This window comes from Lissotriton helveticus, chromosome 11, assembly GCF_964261635.1.
Source record: "Lissotriton helveticus chromosome 11, aLisHel1.1, whole genome shotgun sequence".
Classification (NCBI taxonomy): Eukaryota; Metazoa; Chordata; class Amphibia; order Caudata; family Salamandridae; genus Lissotriton; species Lissotriton helveticus.
Genome location: NC_136072.1, coordinates 724,065,195 through 724,077,467, shown reverse-complemented (window position 1 = coordinate 724,077,467; position 12,273 = coordinate 724,065,195). Strand labels below are relative to the sequence as shown.

The following is a 12,273-nucleotide window of genomic DNA, read 5'->3' as shown; positions in this document are numbered from 1 at the left end:
TGCTTATTTTGGAGAAAATGCTATTCCAAGACTGCTCTGTGCAAAGCACACAATAATCAATGGCAAAACCAGTAGTTCTTGCCTTTTTGACCTATTGACTTTGCAAATTTATTTATTTATTTATTTTAAAAGTTTTGTATAGCGCTAGCTAGACCCGCTTTTCAACTGATGCTTCGACCTGAGCGTGTGTATGGATGTGTCATGCCGTGTCATTTCGCTTGTGTGTGCCTCTGGAATGATGCAGGCATCAGTTTTTTAAACATTTTTTATTTACGGTTCCAAGATGGCAGACAACCAATTGAAGCAGCAAAGAAAATGTACATTTTTACTTGTGCAAAAGCAATATATAAAAAAAACCAGCAGCAAATAGCAACTGCTGGGACCTCCCAACAAAGAATGTGAAGGTGTAGAGGCAACAGAGAACAGGGAGGGAGCAATGGAGAAGGGGTGGGGGAGGAGGGAAGAGGGAGCAACACAGACCATGTGGATGGGGGAAACTGCACACAAGGCTATAGCAAGTAGGTGAAGCAATGGTCAAGCAGGAGGTGGAGTAGCAACACACAGCACGTGGGGTGGCTATCTGAAAGGAGGCAGAAAATAATTGAGAGAGCAAGAAAACAAATGCACTCCCGCGGCGTGCTGGATGAAAAAGAAAAAAGTAGCTCCCTAAAAACGAGTAGTGAAAGAATAGAAGTAATGTAATCAAAAGGATGCTCCAGTGAAAGAACATGTACAAGAAGAGGAACGAAAGACACCAAATAAGAAGCAAATGAGAGTGACAATAAAGCCATCCAGTGGAAAGCAATGGGCAGGCTCTAAGGACACTGAGTTTTTGTTAGGTCCACTAGTAGGCTTTCAACAGCAAACAGATAAAAGCTGTTTGTAGGCATGGCCTGAAAATCCCCCAACTATTACCAAACAGTTCCCTTAACTAAAAGCATACCTGTTGGTTTAGCTAATGGGTGCTAATCAGTCCTTTCTCAATCTGTCACAGTTTTAATGTCTTTTTTCTTACTCCTTCTCTCTTCCTTTTCTGACTACAGCTTTTTTTTGCTTTCTGTCAATCTGATGATGAAAAATAAGCGTGAACCCTGATCCTCAAAAATTACTGTTGGTGCCTACCACTTGCACCTATTGGCACAAATTAAGCACTGTTCATATAATCAACAGTATAAACCAAAAGACTATTTTTATCAAATCACCTACCAGACAGCACCCCGATATCACACTAAATGGCCAGCCCAAAGTGGCGGGCATGCCAGGATTGGGCTCAGCAGTTGTGGTGAAGGCAGTCCTCACATTGTGTGACTACTACGTCATCTTACTTCTTTTTATAACTTTCAGAGTACCCCCAATGTTTTAACCCTAGGAAACTCTACAATTTTGAAGCTACAAGAGGTGTTCCAATAAATTATATTTGTTCCACAAGTGGAGCATAAGGCTTTGCTGAACTAGCTGTACACAACATTGTACCGTCTTCTGTAAGGGAAGGTGGCAGCTGTCCTTTAACCAGATTATGGGAAGGCAAACTGCTGGTGGCAGCTGTATGATAAATTGAGTCAAAGGCCTTTTTTGGCTGTAACATCCTGAAAGATGCCTGAAGGGTCCTTAGTAAAAATGTATTTTGTTACCCATAACTGGGTTCATTCAGTACCTAATAGTGTGTGCCGTGTGGTTGAGTATAAAATGCATGGGTATCACGTGAGGATAAGACGTTTCCTCTTGGATGTCACATTAACTGCCACACAATGTGCATTAACATTAAAAGAGCTCTGGCATTTCAATCCTTGAAAGAGCACTTCAAGACTTCACTTCAGAAACCCCATAGGAGTTTCTTCCCAGTCTGATTACTAGGCTGCAGTCAACAGACCTTCTCCATAATGTTATTTGACAGAATGGTTTGGTTGTTTGGACAGTCCAGTCTATTTGACCAGCAACAGCTTATCACCACTTGTAATGGCAGTCCTGCAATTTCAAAACGCACAAACCCTTGACCACGTGGTGCTCCCCGATCCCTTCAGAGCAGGAGTCCTGAGAAAATGCCAGCAAAAATGTTCCCTGCATTGTGTGGCTGAGGACACTTAATTTGAAGACAGCATACCCTCTGTTCAGCACCAACTTCCTATCAGTGCTCTCAGTTTTGATTAAGTGTTGATCACCAGAACAAGTATTTTATTTTCATCCTTTCTTCACGATGAAGTCTTCTGGCATCAGATGAAAGACCCATTTGTTTAACTCATGACACACATTGCTGTTGCTCCCCTCCTGCAACGACCACATGCCTCCTAATCTAATCTACCCTCTCCAAAACTGATGTGAAGCCTATGACATTGGACTCTACTTCTGTGATCTGCCTGAAGATAAGAAGTTGAACTACTCATAGGAGCTCTGCCCTATGAAGACAAATGTAATGCTTCCCCCACTGGAACTTCTGTTTAAGACAACCCAACCACTATGGAGTATCTAGAGCGCAACTCGCTTGGACTGAACCAGAGAACCTAGATATGCATTTGCATTTTGAAAGGGTTAAAGATGGACCAGATACACTAGCAGATGAAGCTTGCTGATGAGCCTGCAGTACCTCCTTGACCTTCCCTTGCTAAACACCTACTCTCCGGCCAGCAGGCAACACCTGGACTAGTGATCCAGTGGTGGACAGAAAGTAGAATGTGAAAAGGTCGACCAACTTTGTGGAATCCTGCATCACCCATTTCAGCACCCAAATGGACCTTTCACTTAAGGCACTTGGATGTGTTCTATTGAGTAAGATAGATCATGATGTACCTAGCACTATCAAAAGCCATGATCCTAAGATGTATGACTCTCACGTCGTCACATTTTGAAGGACTAGTGAATATATATAATACCACGGTAGGCCTCCTCCATTTTCCTCTTTTGTGCGAACCAGTCCAGTGTATGCTCTCATCAAAACAGCGAGAAACCACCACTGAATAAGATTATACCAACATACAGGCTCCCTAAAGTCTCAGACCTTTGTGGTTGCGAACTGTGAGGCTGCATCCTCTTTTCAGAGCCCCATGGCACAATAAACGCGTTTGGGACCAGTTTGAAGTCACTAAACATGCCCTGAGCCAGCCATGATAACCTTCATTACCACTACCAATAAAAGACACATCCCTCTGTTTGGTTCCCCATGCCAATCAGTGGCACTCTTATGTTGTTTAAGTACTACCTTGCAGAAGTATCATAGTCCTTACAGTTATTCCATGAATGGAGTGAAACTGATACAGACTTGTATAAGCCTAGGTGGAGCTTGGGATCACCTGAGGACACGAAAAAGACAATGCGGTTTGTAAACAGTCATCATACGATATTGCTCAACAGGAAAAAACATAAGTCTCATGTTATTTTCTGCTGTGTACAAGAATAACAAATGGGTTCATAGATCCACCCCAGAAGGCACAAGTATTTTCTAGTTGTCTTTGTTGCTCCTTATTTTAACTGCCTCAACTTTCTTATGTCCTATACATTTAAAAAATTATTGTGTAGACTGAACTCTACTTTGTGACTGTTGGGACACACTAGTCCGGTGAAAGAATAAAGAGCGAGACCATGAGACACTCTGTAACAACAATTAGTAAGGTGTTTTGTTACTCATGTCATGGCTGGTTGAAGGTATCCAGGAGGGCCTCAGAATTACGCCTGATTCCTCACCCCTCAATTCTGATTAGGGATCACATATTCAACATTTTAGGTTGAAATGTCTGCCAATACCATGTTGGCAATCATGTATTTAAATGCATTTTAAAAGGGTTACTCAATATAAATGCGAAATTCGAAATGTAAAAGATATTCTAAGTGGCCAATAGGCCCAGAGTTGCATGCAACATAATCAGATAATATGTTATATGGGCCAATAGAACATTTAATTTTGGCACTTATAACTTTGTGTTTAAAACTGGAATTATAGGGTACAAGCATGCCAAGTGCTTTTGACTAAGATGCCAAGACTGGTTAAAGAAGTAACATGACATTACTTCAATTATGAGATTCATATGATAATGTGAAATAATAAAGAGGCATGAATGAACTTTATTATTCGTCAAGAAAGTTTGCACACCCTCTAAATTCTCTCGAACATGTTGACTCATACCCTTATAATATATTTTCAGTTTCACAGATATTAAAAGGAAGAATTAACTCAACCATGTTTTTCTTCACTATTCTTTTAAAACGCTTTTCCCAAATAACCCCACATGAAATGTTTGGCTTGCTTGCAATGATTTACATTGCATATATGTATTGCAGTAAAATAAAAAGCAGTAACACATATAAGTTTTGTCTTGATTAGGTTATCCTAGACAGATTGTGGGCTTACCAAGAACATAGAGGGCCCTGCAGCCGTCCATTGCTTATAGTTGGTTGGCTTCACTGTAGGGGTGAGCGGTAAACTCCGCTCCTCCGGCAGAGTTTGCTAAGCTTTGCCTACTCCATGCTCCGCTTGGAGGGCAGGCTTTCAGAAAAACTCAGCCAAACACCATGTGGTAGAGTTTTTTCTTGTGCAAGGTTTACCACTGGTAAGTTGGCGAGCGAGAAAATCGTGCACTAAACCTCCTCCCAACAAGATTTCTTAACGGGGCGGTCACGACAGGTCACAACCGCTTGCGTTGAAAAAGATGCTGCTCAAGTAGAAAATCTACTTGAGCTGTAGAAAAAGCAGTGCACCCTTGTGCTGATTTTACAGCGCGGGACAAGCTCCTGCATGGGGTTTTCAGGTAATTCCGTGGTACTCAAAGAGTGAAAATCCACACCCATACTATACTGCCACTCTCATAAGCCTGCTTCTTAATTTATGGCTTGCCTTGTCCGTCTTGTGTCTGTCCCTCCCCTAGAGCAGTTCCAACTTACTTGTGTCCTACTACTTTTTTTCTTGCATCTTAAGCACACCACGTGGGTGCATACATGTTTCAGCTCTCTGCCTAGTGTGCTCCCACAGTGTAAAAAAATATACATAATCATTGGCCCCTCTAAATTTTCCACAATTATTCTATTAAGCTGGCAATGTTTCAATATGTCTAGGCTCATTTAAATATTGCAGTTATGTTACCGTTTAAAAAGTGCAATCAAATACGTGATTGCCAAACATACTATTCTGGTGAAAAGTATTCACAGTGTGAATATTATGAACAGGAGTGGGTGTTTTCAAGAATACTTGGACTCCCTTCCTCTTTTACACATTTTCCCAACCAGGATATAAAATGATAAAAGATGTTAGTGATGGCTCATTACAGAGCGGCTTACTCCTGAAAACAAAGCTTGCATAATGCTTCTTTTGGTTGGAACCTGGCACCCCCCATCACTTGAGGCCCCCCTGTAGGGGAGGAAGGGGAGGTCTGTCCCCCAGTTTGAAGACTACTGAGATTATAAATATATAAATCTCTGATCTCTCTCTCACACACACACACACACACACGTACGTACACATTTATAGAGAATACATAATAGGTAGCTCTGAAATATAATACAATATTGCCTTAGCCCTTGTGGTTTGTAACTGTCACCAGAGATAACATTATAGGGCCACATAAAAATGTACCCATAATATATTTTGCATATTTCATGCTTATTTTGTGTTCGTTCGTTTGTAAAAGGAGCTTTCTTTAAAGTGCTGCTATGGATGGGATTCCCTGCCACAAATAAGTTGTTGATAAACCTAGGGACAATGGTACGGGTCAATGAATTTATGCAACTCGGGGGGTGCATTTTTTACAGCATAATAATGGATTTATTGCATTTGCAAAATAAAGTTGTTACATAGGTGAAAATAATACTGCCTGAGAATGTGTCACATAATTTGCCTTTCTGCTGCATAATTTAGATGACGTTGGTACATAATTTGGACCTTCGTGTAGCAAACTCCTAGCAACCTTCACAATCTTAAAGCTACGCCGAGCGATTTAGAAGCTGTCATTATGATGAAAAATATCAAATACAAGTATTATTATAGGTCCTTTTCAACTTTATTCAGTGAGCATGGGCTGTGTTCAAAGAGGAGCGTGGCATATTCCCCCTCAGCAAAGTCTCTGTCCCCCCCCCCACAGCACGTAGACCTCACCATTCCCCAAGATGCCCCAGTCAGGGATCTTTTTTTTCCCCTCCAAGGTACACAGGGTGTGGGGACTCAACCATTATAAATGTACAGGACGTCAACATACCAACAGGCCTCAAACTATTCATAGCTTCAAGGGCACAACGTTGCCTGAGCCCTGAGGCTTCGTTATTAATAAATTAGCCACATTAATGCTTATCTGGGGTTTTGCCAACACTGTCTGTGGCCGTCATACGCATGTATATGTAAAACTATTATTCCTTGTTGTATGGAGGTGAAAGCCAAGGTCCAGAGGCTCATAATGCCCACACTTGTAAAATAGTAATTTAATTGAACACAAGACTTCTTCAGCGTGAATGATGCCGGTGTAAATAAACTGGTGTTTGATCATAATGTCCAACAATTATGAACAAGCCTATTTGGCACTGTGGTTCTGTTGGTGAGATATTATACCTACGGCATGATGCAGGAGGAGTAGTAGACATACGCAGGAGATTTTATTTCCATGTTCCTGCGCTCAGCCCACCTGAAGATATTCTCCTTGCATGCCGCCAGTGCCTCATTAAGTATCAATGTGGCGACAATCTTAGATGAGGCGAAACCCCTTTAAAACTATAGGAAATATTGTAGCCTCACCCTGCATGCATTATTGGCATTATTAGTAGCAAGGCACAGCAGGGTGGAGTGCTTGGTTGGAAGGGTGCTGTTCTACAGCTGGGTACATGTCAGAAGTGTTTGGTGTTGTATACGAATGACCCAAGGGGTCACAGTGCTTAATTGTGTTACCTATGGTGGAGGACAGCACATTGGTGTGTGTGGTTAATTCAGCATAGACGGCTTATGCCTTTCTGGAATATCATGATAGATCGAATTTAAGCCTCGCCTTACACCAGCAGGTATCATCTTTCAGGGTATCCACGGGCCTGGGGAAATACCGATTTAGTAAGGAATTGAATAGCCAACATGGTCTGTTTGAGCGGAATATGGATCTTAAACATCCCTGTAGGGTAACTGAAAGAGATGACCTATAACATCCCACAAAATGGTAGCCATAGAGAGGTAGTCCTCAAGGAGGGCTGCTGGGCCAGCGCATGTACCAGATAGGACCTCAGATAAATCAATATTCATTCATGTGGGAGAGTTTGAGCATTGCACGAAGGAGCAGATCATGTCAGGAAAGAAATCTGTTTCAATCTTTACACCGATGAATGCGCGTGCACAGCAGAACATGGCTAAGTTTCAGTAAAGTTAAGAAAGCTGGGCAGTTTTACAAGCACAATATTGTTCACCTCGAATCGATGCATAAATTATGTTCAACTCCCTCCAGAAGCACCTAACCTCCTGCCCCACTCTATCTGGCCTCTTGTTTTGCTGATGGTTATTACATTGTACAGCAGTGTGTTCTATACTTCAAGACTGTCAATTGGCATAATCAATGCAAACAAGAACTGAGCATGGGAGGTTATAGACATGTTAAATTACGTAATTAATAAGGTCATGTTATCAAATAATTATTATTTCATTAAACTACTTTAAAAAAAATCTTATCTGTTTTAGGAAAGATATCGAATAGCCCCGTCAAAGCTAGAAATCAACATACATTGATATGTATTTCTCCGTAATTGGTCTTTTTTTCCCTAAGATTAGTGGATACTCCAGAACACACCACGCTCTTATCCCAAAATGCATGGTCGGAAAACGTCAAAATCTGCTACTTCCTTCTTAGCTCCTGACTGTCCACCAGCTCCACGCAGAATGCCAACAAAGTCAGGCATGTTTGACATTCAGACGAGCCACTCAGCATCTTTAAGCAGCAGTCCACACTTGGGACATAAATGTATGTATAGTCATCAATTGCCATGGATCCGAGGACACACTTCAAAACAGAATGTTGTTCTTACTACAAAAATGCCATGACGAGAAAAATCAAGTAAAAACAATCAGGGCAATGTGCAACAAAAACAATGCCTCCCTCGTGACTGTCTTATAACTGAGGGAAAATACAAAGTATAGCAGATAAGCACAGACATACCTTTAATACTAGTAATGCCATCAGAAAGGCAGCTAGAATGTATCTGTGTTATTTCACAACGGAGAAACCCTTATTGCTCTCATGTGTTCCTTATTTTGAGGATCGGAATCTCACCAATTTCCACCTGTAACCCTACATAGCAAGTTCTCTAAAGCAATGCATTTTAGTTTGGGGTTTCTGAGGGTTACTGATTCCCCGCCTTATTAATCTCCTCCCGGTGCCATACTGGATCCTGAATTATTTTTAATAACTCTCGCATGTGTACAGATAGCACCATGACTCGAAGTCTGCTCTACCACCTCCCTGGGAGAGATGTCACTGAGCCATCTCTGGCACAGCCTGGCACTGTGCGGTGTTGTCAATTGTGTTTTTCCCACACTCTTCAACATGGATCGGATGAGCTCTCTTTTTAAGTTCTTCTGTTCTGAAGAATGTTGTAGTACTAAAACCCTGCTTATGGTGATTCAACTCTCTTTGGGTCTCTAACCAGCCCAAAACCTTCATCCTCTTTGAGTCTGACGTCACAGGTAACAGAAAAAAATCAGATTTGGTTCAGTCCTTCATCTGAGCATACTCTGGTGGATGGAAAATGGTTTCTGAAGGACAGAGTCAGCCAACACTGGTGCAATCGCTCCAGATTTCATTTTGGGCCCAGCACCTGTGATAATGTAGGCCAAACATTCATAATGGGTTCTAGCAGTATCTCGTTGAAGGACAGCAAGGGCCAGACTGGAGACTTTGTGTCAAAACAGGAGTTTAAACTTCTGTCCTCCTTAATGGAAAAGCAAATAGCTCTGCAGCCTTGCATAGTCTCTTGTCAAAAGAGGAAATCTCTCCCAAATGAAGACTAGGGGCATTTCCAAGATCCACCTCAGGCTAGAGCTCCCATTCACTGGCATCACGAAAGGTACAATATAAACCTCACTGAGACCCCAAAGTAGAGAAGGCACAAAACGCCTCTTTGCTATCATCAAGATAATCACACACAATACCCATGCAGTATGCAGAAGACCCAGAGAAGCCAATCGAGTGCCTGGGACTCTAGGGTCGAAATCCCAAGGCCTGAGAAGACACAGCACAATTATTTACCCAAACTGTCTGGTTGTTTGACACATGGAAGAGACGGCTCTTGGTGACTGGGTAATGGGGTGCCCTACGATTGCATCAATGCTGGTCATGGTGCCATCTCCAACCTCAATGGATAATAAATGTACACAGCCTTTGACAACTGAATGAAACACATTTGGGCTGGGACAGAGCCGGCCTGCTGGTCGACTCTAGCCAGCGCCAGATTAGAGACTGCTGGCGACACGTGATAAGATGAGCTCACAAGCTCCTTAGGGCTAGTAGCGCACCAGAGGAACGAGGTGGGGGTTGGAGCCAGCCAGCTAAGCCTTCAAAAACGCCACCACTTGAGCAGATCTGGACCAGGTGCCACAAAAGGCTGAAGCAGTCATGGCATCATAAGCCTAGTCTAGAGACAACATTGAGGTCTGAGTCAGGGTGCACCCATTGACAGTCGACCTTTCATGAGATCAAAAACGACATCGGACAGGAGGAACACATTGCAACTGAATTCGCATAAAGGAGCTGACTCAGGGCGACCCTGATAAATGGAATGAGTCTTCTAGACTGCTGTCTGCTACTTTGGTCATTGTTAAAATCACAAGACATTATCATCTGGCTCCTGGTGATTACCCTGATTTTTTATCTTCTAACCTGGAGTCTGGCAATCTTAAGTGGCGATCCTCTTTAGACCACAGGATCGTTGATAAGCCCCTTCCCCTTCATCTTCGTTCGTCCTATCGGATGAGGGTTTGAAGCGGACTCTTACAATATTAAATACCCTTTTTTTCGTCAGATAGTATAGCCCTTCGGTCTTCTAATAACGTCACTTCTGGGCAGGTGCTGTGGGTTCTGTGTAGGGTTTTGGAGTGTACAAGAAAAGATGGCGCCTATGCTGGTAGCGGTAAATGTACAACAGAGTAACAGTATGAGTACGGTGCAACACGCTCAGATGAGAACCAAAACCTCTGTGAAGGGTGGAGAGGGCCCACCCAATTCAGTACAAACAAGTCCTGTGCACACGTAACGAACAGTTAGTCTTTCAAAGGTTTTCAAAAGTAAAGCAAGCAAAGTAATAATCGATGAAGCAAGATGGACTCAAAGATAATTTTTCACAAAAGAAATGTATTAAGCCTGCCATTCTGGAGGGGTGACATCAAGCAAAAAACACAACCAGCCGACACGTGTTTTGTCAAGCGAGCCAATAGCTCGTGACTCTTCAGGGCTGTGGGTGGTATAGAGTGTAACAGTTTTAGTGGCCGGTGATATTTCCAACCCGGTGTCTCTCTTCAGTGTTAGAGCTCGGTAGCTCTAACACTGAAGAGAGACACCACGGATCTACCCCCGCTGGCACTCCAATACTGGTCGCTAGTACGATGAATGTACCCATTCGTCGATCTTATCTTTGATATCTATACGCTGCACATTTCACCCGTTACCGCTGGGTTGGAAATATCACCGGCCACTAAAACTGTTACACTCTATACCACCCACAGCCCTGAAGAGTCACAAGCTATTGGTTCGCTTAACAAAACACGTGTCGGCTGGTTGTGTTTTTTGCTTGATGTCACCCCTCCAGAATGGGAGGCTTAATACATTTCTTTTGAAAAAAAATATCTTTATTTATCCATCTTGCTTCATCGATTATTACTTTGCTTGCTTTACTTTTGAAAACCTTTGAAAGACTACCTGTTCGTTACGTTTGACAGGACTTGTTTGTACTTCTGGGCAGGTGTTTGACCCAACTTGGAGCCATAAGATCACCTTAAAAGCCACTGGAATTTGTTTGGGATACAATCTCGTGCCAGGTGGGGATAGAAGAAGTGAGGAATCCAAAAGTAGAAAAGAGTAACCATCAGAAAGATTGTTCCTGAAGATAAGTTTCTTTCATTATGGATTTCAACATCTGAGGAAGCTCTCTGCCCAACCTTGAATGATTTATGTGCCAATAGATACTCACAGCTGGCTGCACGCTCACCCCCTGCTGCCAGCAGCGTCTCCACCAATAGACTCCCGCAGCAACCAGCACTTGCCAAAATTCCTTACACAGGTATCACAAACAGCCTACCCAAAACAAATGACAACGAGTGACCTTGGAAAATGAAAGCCAGCTACCAGGCCTGCCTTATGCAACAATAGGCAAAAAATGGGTGTGCATGAACAAGCTGCCACTGCTGAGCACAGACTTTGCCATCTGTGGAAGACACTGGTGCACCCTGCAGCTCTGACACCCCTGTTCCTCTCAGAGCAATCAAGAGAGGAACATAACATCACCAGCAGTGGACCACTGGTCCTGAGGTTTACCAGCCCTTTTCTTCACATGGTTTCAGGCGTCAAGAAGGTAGCAGCAGAATCATAAATCACAGAGCTCAAAGAGCCCTCTTCACTTTCTGAAATTTCCACTGCTTATACTTCCTTAGTGCCTCAGCAACAAACTGGACGCCAGTGTGGAGCCAAGAGTGGGACAAGGGGTCTACTCTGTCATGTCAATGAGGGGGGGAATGGTACTTTGTATCAGTTCTGTTATGCTGAAAGCTTGGTGAATCAACGCTTTTGCCACAACCCTGTCTAATGGAGGATATTAGTCTTTAAAGCAGCAGCAGCACAGTATGGTGCGCTAATGGGGTTCTTGACGACTGCTCACAGGAAACCCCCCATGTAGTTAAACTAGGCCTTTTGATCATCCTGACCTAAATATGATCACGATGTAGTTTATTCAAACTAAACCTCAGTTACACTATACATTAGAACTCCATGCTGAAAATATAATCATACCCCATAGCCTCATTAGTCATGATTCACCCCATAGTCCAGACTCACCTGGGAACAACCTGAGTCTACATATGAGCCATACTCCTGTCCAACTTCCTTTCTATGGGATGTCGGCATCCGTACTGCAATAACAGTAGATGCACCACACACCGATTTGTGCTCATCCATACGCGAGAGCTTTGGACCCCTCTCCTACCAAGTTATGTATTATCGGGTACTTTGAGTCAATAGAAAGCTCATTTTTGTCCCAGCACATTCCTGCATAATTAATTATGCTTGGTACCTTATTTCGCTACTGTTAACAAATTTCAAGAAACTAGATTCAAAGAACAAA

At 42.7% G+C, this 12,273-nt stretch overlaps 1 protein-coding gene across 1 annotated transcript in view; it reads right to left on the bottom strand.

Annotated features, from left to right (window-relative positions):
• DOCK5 (dedicator of cytokinesis 5) overlaps positions 1 to 12,273 on the bottom strand; it is an 852,732-nt gene that overhangs the window by 664,786 nt on the left and 175,673 nt on the right. The window lies entirely within an intron of this gene.